Genomic DNA, 12,190 nt, shown 5'->3' with positions numbered 1-12,190 from the left:
AAGTAATTTATAGGAAACCATGGGTTCATATCTATTGCAGTTTCAAGTACTTCTTCCCCAACGATTTTTTTATTTCTTAAAAAAGCCATATGTTGTCTAAGTGTGGCTTGGTGGCACAATAAGTAAGCGCCAGAGCACAAAACCGGAATATCACGGTTCGATCGTCAGTCCCAGTACGTTTTTGTAACTTACCGCTTCTTTCACCTCTGGCAGTGATTTCGTAGTGTGAAAAATGTCTTGTTGCACCTTGCTTAAGACTGAACTGTGTGTCCCCGAAAGCTGGCTGGGTAAATCAGTTCAGAGCTCGGAGTAAGGAGAGGGCATGCTATCTCCAATCGGCTCATACCCAAGTAAAGCACTGCGGTGTTCATAACCGTCTTTCGGTAAACAGCTGTTTTTTTAAATCGTTCAAGTTTTTATATATCTTCTGTCTACAAAGAAAATATCTCGATTATACAAGATTCATAAAAAATCACACGGACAAACTTTGAGAGTGCCTTCCTCACACCAAAGCAAGAAAAAATGTCAGTTATAAATATGTATCAAATTGTTTCCTTTTGATGTTATTTTTAAAGGAACTTTGGGAACTGTTCACATCTCACCTGCTCATACGAGTCATTGAAAATACTCTCCCCTTGCTTCTACACATCCATTAACTCGTCACATCATGGACAGCTACATGCTGTCTGACGCCCTTAAAGGGCGCCGGCCGGAGTGGCCATGCGGTTCTAGGCGCTACAGTCTGGAGCTGAGCGACCGCTCCGGTCGCAGGTTCGAATCCTGCCTCGGGCATGGATGTGTGTGATGTCCTTAGGTTAGTTACGTTTAAGTAGTTCTAAGTTCTAGGCGACTGATGACCTCAGAAGTTAAGTCGCATAGTGCTCAGAGCCATTTGAACCATTTGCACCTTAAAGGGCATCGATAGTTTTCACAGGTTTTCGTGATTCATCGATAAACTGTCTGTGCACACCTTTTCCTTTTGCGTGTTCTCATACATGAAAATTCAAACGAAAGATGTCAGGCAAAGGCTTGAGGCATGGAACGAGTCTTCCGATCCATCATGATAGACATTACCCAGTGCATCTCGAAAAGTGTTACTCTATTATCCTTAAACGACTTCTTTCATATTGTCAGGGACAAATTCTGCAGAAGCTTAAGGGGATCACCAGAAAGGCTTTCATTGGCAATATCATAAAAATGTTGCTTGAGGAACAACTCTTTTCTGGATACATGTTTCCATTATATCCGTGTTAGGGAGGTAGTTCCAGAAATTTATTGGCGTGTCTGATGCGCCCTGACTGTTAGTTACTTTTGCAATCGTTTTATGCATTTAGTTGTTTGGAACATGTGTGTTTGCAATAGTCTTGTACGTTGTCAAGCTGTTACTATTTTCTTTGCTGTGAGAATTTCAAACAGACATATACTCATGCTTGGTGCTTTTAGTCACTGACTACATTTACAGGCGCATTTGCTTTCTACTCTAATCGGTTTTACACTTTCATATCTTTTGAGAGTCATGTTGCTTTGGCACGTGTATTCCGTTGCTTATGAAATTATAGAGGGCCGCTAACTGTTTGTATTGCTCCAATAGTTTCTTGCTTACGGATTACTGCAATGAAATTCTTTAAGCGAAGTTCACCGTCACGACTTTCTTTCGAATAAGCAAGGCTTCAGTCACAGAATACTCGAAATACCGCTGCAACCTGATATATCTCTAGCATTACTCATCCGTTCGTACTTAAGAAACATTTCTGCATAAATAAACTGTTCTTTCTAAACACTGATAAAGTGTGATTCACTCTGGCCGTCACAGCCTATTATTTCTTATCTCAAACTTGATAAAACAACTGATGCATCGTTTCAGATGCAATGACGCTACCCTTCCACTGATGTCAGAAGAAGGTAAGTGGAACTTCTGCAGATAAAATTCTTTAAAGTTCTGAGAATCAGTGTGTAAAATAATCTCTGTGTGGAATATCGAAATACGAAATGAATGCTTGTTCCAGTTCTTGACACTAGTACAAAGAGCTGCAAAAAAGAATTTTTATGGGTCTTATTTAATATCAATGGGAAACATGTTTGTCAGTAAGTGCACTTATTTACTTTTGATAGTGTAACTCATTCATGCCTTTGACAACTAAACCTTTGAGTGCTATAGCTGTGTTATAAGACGAACTCCTTCATGCTGACGACTGCCATCTTCACAGCGTCTGACAACTTTCCTAATTTGTTTACCCTCGTGATTTCTTTGGGTCAGAGAAAAGACAATTTTTCTTTGGGCCTTTGCAGAGGCATAGTTGCTAGAAATTCCACTTTGTCAGTCGATTATGATAATACTAGCGGAGAAACCAGGCGTTGTCCAGATATTTATTTATAGTTGTGCGTCCACGCCCGTGCCACTCGGCTTCTGGTCTAGCGCTTAATGTTTTTGACGTCATATCTTCTCAACTTTGTGTCGTACAATGATATAATTTCGCACGCACATTCAGCGTTATATGTGAATATTGTTTGCCAAACGTGTCACGAGTGGAGCTAGTAGCAACGAAGTAATAAATTTAAACGTCGTGCATGATGTGGCAGTTTTTCAAGCACCTTATTGGCTATGACGTCGTATCTCTCGACTATGTGTCATAAAACGATAAAATTTTGTACTTACTTTCAGTGGTATATGCACACACTGTCTGTAAAACGTGTAGTGTATACAGTTAGTACTAAAGAAGTAATAAATTATAGCGTCAAGCCTCAAGCGGTACTTTTACTGCATGTAACAGCGGGAAAGTAGTAAGCGATAAACAATTTTCCTTTCATCATTTTGCAAGGGTTGTCAGCGATCAAAAAATGTCGCAAAGGTTTGAAATTACGTGTAAAGTTTGTTGCAAGTCGCCAAGTGCTTTCGTTCTCAAATACTGGATGTAGTCTGGGAATTTACGCGTCGCGGGTCACGCTTCTTTTCCATCCCGGAGATCGTCATCCGCCAGTGAGGTTTACTGCTCCGGCGTAACATCAAGCGCAGGCACGTCGGCCTCGAACAATACGGCAGAGGAGGCAGTGAGACGACGGCAGCCAATAGTAGTACGCTGACTAGGGCGACACCACGACAGGAGCGGCAGCTATACGAAGGGAATATAAGAGCCTCTCCGCCTAGCCGCTGCCACACTAAAAGACGAGCAGTGACCCAAACGATTTGGCCGTGACTTGTGATCTGTATTAATTGCTTGCATGGGAATTATATACATCGAAGGACATTGATTAGTTGCATGTCGCCAATTGCTTGCGACACTTCTTTGTAAAAAGGCAAAGTTAAGTACTGTCAATTTAATTTACTGTAATAAACTCCATTAATAACATTTGCTTGAATTGTTGTTCAGCTATCCGAGAAAGCAGCATCCTAGACACCCTATATTACACGACTGGTCAGGATCCCACATATACTTATACCAAGTTTGGCTGAAATCTATCCAGTGGTTTTGGAGGAGCTGTGGAACCCCCCCCCCCCCACACACACACACACACACGTATGTCTTTTATAATATGTATGGATTTCATTATCCCAATGACAGAACACATGATTAGCAAGTTATGGGATTCAGTATCATAGACAGTGAAGATCAATGGTATAGTGACGTTGCAGCATTCAGTTCCTGCACAAGATCTTGAACGTGGTACTTCTAAGAAAGCCATTCGTCTGCTAACAGTCCTCACAGATTTAAAATGGTCAACTTCGCCAACTGCTTAATCACATTCGGACAGAAAAATTTCGCTTTCACACATCTTCCACTTTAGAAACTCTATTCATAGCTTTGTGCTACCATCAAGCGTTAATTTGGTGTCTGAAAGCCACACGCTGATGTTACTGATTACCCCATTTACATTACTTTCCATTTCATTCACAATAACATTTGTGTCGTCTGCAGAGATAATTTTTTTTTGAGTCATCTGTGATATTTAGTGGCAGATCTTTAACATGTATCTAGAAAAGCAATGGACCCAGCACAGAATCGCCCTCGTCCTCTACATGACCCCAGATTCAAAATTCTACCCTGTTTGTTGACACTGGAGGACAACTTGGCTCTAAGCACTATGGGACTTAACATCTGAGGTCATCAGTCCCCTAGACTTAGAACTACTTAAACCTAACTAAGGACATCACACACATCCACGCCCGAGGCAGGATTCGAACCTGCGACCGTAGCAGCAGCGCTGTTTCGGATTGAAGCGCCTAGAACCGCTCTGTCACAGCGGCCGGCGAGGACAACCTGCTACTTCCTACTTTCCATATAATAAGTGAATGATAGTTTTTTCCCTAAACCACTAATGTTCCAACTATTGAAAGTGTTGTGTGGTCCACGCAATCAAACAAATTAAACAAAATCCCTATCCTCAATGTATCATTTAGCCCTCTTAGATCCCAACATTCAAAAGAGTGAATAGCTTTCTCTGTGGATAGTTCCTACCTGTATCCAAACTGACAATCTGGCAGCAAAATGTGTGTACTGAGATGTACCAATGCTCTTATATGCGTTGCTTTCTCAAAAACTATTTAAAGCAATAGTAGCAAAGAAACTCGCCGACAACTGTCTAAGTTATCTTTTTCACCATCTTTATAAAGCGGTTTAACTAACGAGTGTTTCAGTCTGTTAGCACAGACTACCTATGCTGTCAGAGAACTGACCACACATGAAGGACACATTGCACATGTAACTGAGTATAGAAATAATGTATGGTTCACTGATCTTTATAATCTTACTTGAAATTTCATCATAGTCGTAGCTATTTCAGCAGCGAAATAACTTACAATGGCCGAAATAGAGAGGATATAAAATGCAATCAGAGATTCGGAAAAAGAAAATTTTGTTAACATCTAATATAAATTTGAATGTTAGGAAGTGTTTTCTGAAGGCATTTGTTTGTATTGTTCGGAAGTGAAGTGTGGACGATAAACACTTCGTCAACAAGAAGAAAAGAAAGGCCTTTTAAAACGTAAGGACTGGATGAGTAGATAGGATAGCTAATTAGGAGGTACTGAATCGAATTGTCTCCGTCCGAACAGGCCTTGGAAGGTCCAATGGTACCGACCGGCCGCCCTGTCATCCTCAACCCACAGGCGACACTGGATGCTGATATGGAGGGTCACATGGTTAGCACACCGCTCTCTCGGCCGTATATCGGCTTAAGATAGCGGAGCCGCTACTTCTCAATCAAGTAGCTCCTCAGTTTGCATCATAACGGCTGAGTGCATCCCGCTTGCCAACAGCGCCCGGCAGATCGGATGGTCACCAATCCTAGTGCTAGCCCAGCCCGACAGCGCTTAACTTCGGTGATCTGACGGGAACCGGTGTTACCACTGCGGCAAGGCCGTTCGCGAATCGAATTGAGGACATTAAAATTTATAACTTGACTAAAAGAAGGGATCGGTTGATGCGATAAATCGTGAGGCATCAAGGAATCGTCAGTTTGGTAATGGAGGTGTAGGGGAGTAAAAATTTTGGAGAGAAACATCGGCTTTACTACAGTAAGCAGGTCAAGTGGATTTGGGGCGAATGACGCTGTCTGACAGAAAAAGTGAACCATAGAGAATGGATGGTCGGATCTCTATGTATCTTTATATACGTATACATCATCGACGGGGATGTAAATGATTAGAACTAACAATTCATTGTGACAGGTAGATCGGACACCAGGGAGCATTAGTGTTGTTCATGTTTAGCTTCGTTTACCAGGCCTGGTACGGTATACAAGGGCGGGGGGGGGGGGGGGATGGCGTCCGATTATGAATGATCACAGTCAAGAACATGCAGACGCTGCGCACTTGCGTGAGACAGCGTTATCACCACCTGACAGGCTCTGAGAGGGACTTCACTGTGGGTCTCCAATTGACATGCTGTTCGAATCTTGCAGTACCTAGATTTGTGTGATATTCAATGTGACGATGCTCCGGATATTCTTATGTGACAGCAGTCCGATGTTGGACTGCTTGGGAACATACGGGCAGGCAAACACGTCGTCAAGTTTCCTGGAGGATACGTCTGATCACCACAAGGGAGAAATGCCGTATTTCGCACCAAATGCATCGTAATCCTTTTCACGTGCGCGCCTGCCTTCCGGAAACAAGTAATGGACTCAGTGCAACATTCTGTGCGATCCGATTGGAAATTTGTGGTAAGGTCTTATGGGACAAAATTGCGGAGGTCATCGGTCCCTAAGCTAACACACTACTTAACCTAACTTAAAGCAGCTTACGCTAAGGACAACACACACACCCATGCCCGAGGGAGGACTCGAACCTCCGACGGGGGAAGCCGCGCGGACCGTGACAAGACTCCTCACACCGCACGGCTACCCCTCGCAGCTAAGGATAATTGAGCGACTCGACTGTTCGATACAGGATGTCAAATTAAACTCCATTCAGCCGCCTAGTTTCCAAACTTATTTTATCTGGCTAGCACTTTCAGCGGTTTTCTACGCCATCTTCAGGCCCCTGACCGACGCGTGGGAAGATTCTACCTCTTCACCATCGGTCAGAGACGAGCAGCAGCCAGACTAGCAAATTACCGTCCCAGGAGCAGAGTGCCTTTAACCCCACAACACGAAATACTGTGTTTGCAGGAGACTATGACCAGGAGCCCCCCGCGGTGGCCGACGGTTCGAGGCGCTTCATTCCGGAACCGCGCGACTGCTACGGTCGCAGGTTCGAATCCTGCCTAGGGCACGGATCTGTGTGATGTCCTTAGGTTAGTTAGGTTTAAGTGGTTCTAAGTTCTAGCGGACTGGTGACCTCCGATGTTAAGTCCCATAGTGCTCAGAACCATTTGAGCCATTTGTGACTAGGAAGCATGGAGTACTGATAAATGGCATCACACTGTGTCCAGCTATGAACTGCAATTCTGCATCGTCGCGGATGACCGTCGTCGGCGTGTGTCGTGACACTCAGGGGACACGTCTCATTCTTCCAATGTTTTGAAGAGAAGCACCTGTGTTACTTCTGGCATCATGATGTGGGGAACCATCGAGTATGACTTCAGGTCAGGGTTGGTAATAACTGAGGGAATCCTGACGACACAATGCCGCGCCACGCACATCCTGCGCCCTCAGATGTTATTTCTCGTGTGACAGTATGATGGTGCCACTTTTCATCAAGATAATGCCCATACCCACGTGGAACGTGATTCTAAGAACTGTCTTCGTGATGCTGAGGTACTCCCGTGGCCATATCTGTTCCCAGTGGAACTTGCGTGGGAGAAAATTGGACGACAAGTCCTTCCCAATGCCAGTACCCAGAATTTCAAGGACCAGTTACACAGTTATTAGCCAGATTGCCTCAGGAGAGAATACGGCGGCTTTCCTAAGCGAATCAGCGCATGCATCCAGGCCACACGAGAGAGGAGGGAGAGTGCAATATCGTACTCATAAGTGGACTCATTTTGCCAAGTTCTTTGTATATTTTACTTTATTTTTTAATCACTGAAACAACAGCACATACTCTATCAATCGGTAGCTGGTAAGTCAGCGCGGCAAACCAAGGGGCCCGGCTTCGATTCACGGTCCGGTCGCAGATCTCCGCTCGGGGACGGGGTGTTGTGTTGACCTTATGTTCGTATCGTCAGAAATGATATTGGGCTTTTGAAATGGTTCTAAGTGCTCGTCCACAAAAACGGTGTAATTTAGTTTTCTGTCAGTCAACGGACTGTAGACAAGAAAAGCACCAGCTGATCAAGTTAAATAAATAAATAAAAATAAAACCGAGTCTATCGAAAGTAAGAGACCTAATTGCATCGAGATGACAACTGCAGATAATGCGCTTTCACCTGCTTGCGGTGATGTGAACTCGTTCGCCGGGCAAAGGGTTTTTCGTGTTACGTCAAACACTGAGACGTGAGCGCCGGCGAAATATGTGGGCGTGATGAAGGCATCGACACGTGGACAAGGCTGCGTTATCCTTGCGCGACGCACGCTTCAAAGAACCGGCTGCAGAAGCGGACTTTTGTGACAGCAGCGATTAAGCCGGCGTGTTGGCGCGGATCTGTATCGCGCCAGCTCGCGCAAAATGCAGTCCGGCCGGTCTGAGGTTTACGAGCCGTAAGATAACAAACGGCACGTTCCGGAATTAAGTGTTATTGGAGGCAGCGAGACCAGGCGCCGGTGGCCGCGCATTTCACGACCGGAGTAATAGCCCTCGGTGAGTGCCAGCGGCTGATAACATCGGTTCATACCTCCGCGCTCTGCGTGGCGAGCTATCGCTCATGTCGGATCCTGCCGCGGGGTCTGGGTGTAGCCGTACCGTCGTGGGGGCAACGTATAGCAGAAGGCTTTAACCACGCGGAGGGAAGTGAAAGACGGAAATAGTAATTATCAGGGTTCAACGTCCCATCGACTTCGAGGCTGTGTTTCTAGCCAGGGCAACTCCTGAGAGTGTTATGTCCTGGCGTCACGTACATTCCCACCAAATGACGTAATAGGGGCTAGTTCATTTGTCAGTAGACAAATGTCACTGATACCAGCCCGCTGGAGAATTTTGGAACATGAGTTATGCTCGCGTTTTATAGCGAAGTGACAAAAGTCATGCGATACCTCCTAATATCGTGTCGGACCTCCTTTTGCCGACGTAGCGCAACAGTTCGAGGTGGCATGTACTCAACAAGGCGTTAGAAGTCCTCTGCAGAAATATCAGCCGTACTACGTCCGTAGCCGTCCATAATTGTGAAAATGTTGGCGGTAAAGGATTCTGTGCACGAACTGACCTCTCGATTATGTCCCATGAATTTTCGATGGAATTCATGCCGGGCGATCTGAGTGGTCAAATCATTCGTCCGAATTGCCCAGAATGCTCTTCAAACCAATCACGAATTGTGGCGCTGTGACACGGCGCACTGTACGGTAAGAAAGGAGTAATGAATTGATTGTTGGTGTTAATAACGATCATCCTCTTTTACCTCCTCTGCATTACTACAGAAGACGTGTCACTGAGCACATTTGTTCTGTGCATGCAGTACACGTGAGGCGCCTAGTTGTTTCCACTGCACTGTGTGGAATACGAAGGTTCTGCTATAGTTCACTAACCTGCTGTCTTCAAGTTGATGTCCCCAGCGCAGAAAACAGCACGCAGGTCGTAGGTTCTGTATCTTGAGGCTGAAACTAACTTTTAGCGAGGTTCTGTTCTGAAATAATGTATCACTTCTTTGGGATGCCACTTGCGTATTTTAATATAGCCACACGAGAAGACTACACGATCTTAATACAACACCTTCTGATACAGCAAATTACATGATCAAACACAATGTTTACGAAAATGTATCTTTACACTATTTGTGCCACGTTGTAAGTAGGCTGTTTAGGTCTTTATATTGGTAACGCCATGTAGCGCTCTACATGAAAATCACTGACTGTGCTGTGTGCAGTCTGTGGCTGGTTTGCATTGTTGAAATAGTCGCCATTGTAGTGTTGGGCAGTTGGCTGTTAACAGCGTGTAGCGTTGAGCAGTTGGAGGTGAGCCGCCAGCATTGGTGGATGTGGGGAGAGAAATGGCGGAGTTTTGAGAGCGGATGATCTGGACGTGTGTCCATCAGAGACAGTAAATTTGTAATACTGGCTATCATGAACTGATATATATATATATATATATATATATATATATATATATATATATATATATATATAAAATGACTTTTGAACAGTAGTAAGGTAAATACATTATTTGTTCTCTATCAAAATCTTTCATTTGCTAACTATGCCTATCAGTAGTTAGTGCCTTCAGTAGTTTGAGTCTTTTATTTAGCTGGCAGTAGTGGCGCTCGCTGTATAGCAGTAGTTCGTTTAACGAAGATTTTTGTGAGGTAAGTGATTTGTGAAAGGTATAGGTTAATGTTAGTCAGGGCCATTCTTTTGTAGGGATTATTGAAAGTCAGATTGCGTTGCGCTAAAAATATTGTGTGTCAGTTTAGTGTTGATCAGAATAGGTAAAGAACGAAATGTCTGAGTACGTTCAGTTCTGCTCAGCCGTTTGAAAATCAAACAATGTAAGAGGTTTATCAGCACAGTAATTCATTAATTTTTCTAAGGGGACGTTTCAACGTGTCTGTGTCTCATGACTACCGGAGTGAAGCTTTTAATACTGAATACTGGCAAACACATCCTGCGACAGACAACGTCTCTGTTCTTCTCGACTGCCTAATCCAGAGTGACGAACAGCCCGAAACACTTCGCGCGCCATACCAGAAAAGGCGTGACCCGAACGCTTCCGAAGTGCTTCGTCTGCAATTTCGTCAGTTTTTTGTTTTCGATTTAAATTGTTTTTAATAATTCTAAAATGACTGATTGATAGCCAGCTGTTGAGAGATATTTATACTAAAGAGTGAAGTCATTCCAATGAGTAGTTTAACTAATAATAATAACTATACTTTAAAGTTTTGGCGCTCTTGCTCCGAACACAGCAGCCAATCACAGAGCAGTAGCATTATGCAGGCGGTCTTTCTCACGGGAATGGTACCGAATCTAACATCTGTCACAGGTACCTCACACCACATTTCGTCACCTATATACTTCTTGCATCTCCACTGCTCTGGGAACAGCTTCTTGGAGGCTAATATGATGGCTGACTAAGCCAGAAATATTACAACTGTTGTCCATAAAAGTTACATGGTTCTTTCGGAACAAGAACATGAAGGGTTGAAAATGTCTCCAAGTAACCGAACAGAACCATTTCCAGTCAATGATCGGTTCGGATGGACCAGAAGAGACAGTCCATTCCATGTGAACAGAGTCACACCATTGTGGAGCCACCGCCAACTTGCACAATACCTTGTTGGCAGCTTCGGTCCACCGCTTCGTCGGGTCTGCACCACTGAAATCGAGAAATCGGATCTCATCTGACCAGGCCACGGTTTTCCAGTCGTCTAGGGTCCAACAGATATGGTCACTAACTCAGGAGAGACGCTGCAGGCGATGTCGTGCTGGTAGCAAAGGCACTCGCGTCGGTTGTCTGCTGCCATAGCCCATTAGCGCCAAATTTCAATCTTCTGTCCTAACAGGTACGTCTTCGTACGTCCCATATTGATTTTTGTGGTTATTTCAAGCAATGTTGCTGGTCTGCTAGCACTGACAACTGTACGCACGCTCTCGGTCGTTAAGTGAAGGCCGTCGGCCACTACGTTGTCGGTGGTGAGAGGCAATGCCTGACATCTGATATTCTCGGCACGCTCTTGACACTGTGGATCCCGGAATATTGAATTCCGTAACGATTTCCGAAAAAGAATGTCCCATGCATCTAGGTCCAACTACCATTCCGCGTCCAAAATCTGTTAATTCCCGTTGTGCAGCCATACAGTCACGTCGGAAACCTTTTCACAAGAATTACCTACGTACAAATGACAGCTCTGCCAATGCTGTGCCCTTTTATACCTTGTGTATGCCATATCAGCGCCATCTTTGTGTGTGAATAACGCTATCCATAACTTTTGTCACCTCATTTTCTGGAGACCAAAAATCAATGTAGCAAACAAACGGATTCCATGTGACTACGAAGTCTTTCGCAACGGAGTCCTTGCCTAAAAAGTTCTTGATTTGCTTGGCGAGTCAAATTTGGATAAAATCCCTTGCCGCGTAAAAAAGTTCTCGGTTTATTTTCCGCGTCAAATTTGGATAAAATTTTGGATTTTATCCAAATTTGACGCGGCAAGTAAACCGAGAACTTTTTATGCAAACGGATTCCATAAACAACGATCGGGTGAGACCCAGCTCGCTATTTCTGTCTAAGAGACCCCGAAGGTACTACACACCGGCGTCTAGGTTACCGATGTATTCATTGACTTCCGGAAGGCCTAACGAACAACACCTTCAAAGAAAAGTAGCACGTTTCGTCGCAGATTCATTCAGTAACCACGAAAGCTTAACGGAGATTCTACAGTGACAGACGCTACAAGATCAGTAATGTGCAAGACATTGAGGTTTACTATTAAAAATCGTACAGCCTGTTTCTACAAGAGTCAACCAATGTACTGGTACCTCCTATGTACATGGAAATGGAAATGAGCGTTTGGCGTCCGGCCGCCTTGGTGCTGGTCTTATTACATTCGACGCCACATTGGGCGAGCTACGCGCCGGATGGGGATGATATAATGATGAATACAACACAACACCCAGTCCCTGTGCAGAGAAAATCCCCGACCCAGCCGGGAATCGAACCCGGGCTATCGGG

General features: G+C 44.4%; 1 protein-coding gene and 1 pseudogene across 1 annotated transcript in view; both read right to left on the bottom strand.

Annotated features, from left to right (window-relative positions):
- Positions 1 to 12,190, bottom strand: part of LOC126263038 (E3 ubiquitin-protein ligase LNX-like) — a 632,063-nt gene that overhangs the window by 182,168 nt on the left and 437,705 nt on the right. The window lies entirely within an intron of this gene.
- LOC126191799 (5S ribosomal RNA) lies at positions 5,246 to 5,363 on the bottom strand (annotated as a pseudogene).

The sequence above is a fragment of the Schistocerca nitens genome, chromosome 6 (genome assembly GCF_023898315.1).
Source record: "Schistocerca nitens isolate TAMUIC-IGC-003100 chromosome 6, iqSchNite1.1, whole genome shotgun sequence".
Lineage (NCBI taxonomy): Eukaryota > Metazoa > Arthropoda > Insecta > Orthoptera > Acrididae > Schistocerca > Schistocerca nitens.
Note: the sequence above shows the minus strand (reverse complement) of the source record. Positions and strands in the feature narration are given on the sequence as shown.